Raw genomic sequence first — 1367 nt, 5'->3', positions numbered from 1 at the left:
GGTCGCTGTGACAACATCGTCATCAGTTTATGAGTTATATGTAGAGGTGCTCCAAAATGGAAATTTCAAAGCCGAAACCGAAATAAAAAAAATTGTCAGTCCGAAACCGAAAATGTTTTTTATTTAAATTGTTTCAAATTTTTAATATATATATATATATATTTTTTAAAACTTTTAAATTTTTTATATTTATTTGTATTCATTAATCCATTTTTTATAAAATATTTTTATGTTTTACTTTACTTTACTTTTAGGGGCTAAACAGACCCCTGCTATTTCCTTTTAAAATAGAAAAAGAGATTGAGGACACAAAGTCCCCAATCTCTTTTTCTGTATCCCCTGTTATCAATGAACAGGAATCCTCTATACTGAGTGTTTCGGTTCATTCATAACTTGATAACATTGTGTGTTTACTATAACTACAACTATAAATGAACAAGAGGTGATGTATATCACTTCGCATTCATTCATAATTGAGGATATACTACACATACCATGTCCTCAATTATCTACAAACACTCAGCGATCACTGATCGCTGAGTTTTTGTACTCGCTCTCCTCTCTGACACACGCTGTCACAGGAGGCTGAGTGAGCAGTGCAGGGAGGAGAGCTCAGCCTCCTGTGACAGCGCGGGCTGTCTCCGCCCACACACCGCTCTGCCGCTCTGTGATAGGAGGCTGTGCGGTGTGGGAGGAGAGACACCGGCCGCTCATAGCACTCTCCTCCTGCAGCGCTCAGCTGGCTGTCACAGTTTCTCTCCTCCCCACTGGGACACAGAGCAGCGCCCAGCGGGGAGGAAAGAAAGTAGGGATGCACCGATGTATCGGCAGGAAATTGGCACTTTCAGCATTTAGCCAAAAGTGCCATTTTCGGGTCGATATGTTTCGGCGGCCGATATATCGGTGCATCCCTAGTTATATGTGTATTGGTGTTGGGTTATTTTTAAGTATGTTATACCGGGTAACCTGTTCATCAAAAGACTGTCAGCACCACCCCTCGTTAGCTCCCTTTGTACTCTGAAGGAACTCAGGACAATGACATTCTCCTGTGTCTGGCCAGACTCCTGCTATGGCTGTCTGGAGCTCTTTAACAGCTGGACCCCTGCTGGGTTGTGCAGTCAGAATTTATAGGGAGGGCAGGGCGGATTTGATGGGATTATAATCCGATCTGATCACTTTCTGTATAAAAGGTTGCACAGTTTCTCAATAAATCAGAGTTTGTTTCACACTACACTCGGCCTCGACTAGTGACTGGGGAAACTTTGAGCTAAAGATCAGCGGGTTGCAATATCTCCTGAGCAAGGAAAAATACAGCGGCGGACATACTCATCCTGAGTACTGGAGTCCATCACAGCAGCCCCCCCACC

This window comes from Nanorana parkeri, unplaced genomic scaffold (genome assembly GCF_000935625.1).
Source record: "Nanorana parkeri isolate BGI_ZX_2015 unplaced genomic scaffold, ASM93562v1 scaffold1206, whole genome shotgun sequence".
Classification (NCBI taxonomy): Eukaryota; Metazoa; Chordata; class Amphibia; order Anura; family Dicroglossidae; genus Nanorana; species Nanorana parkeri.
The sequence above is the reverse complement of the archived record's forward strand: the minus strand, read 5'-3'. Positions refer to the sequence as shown.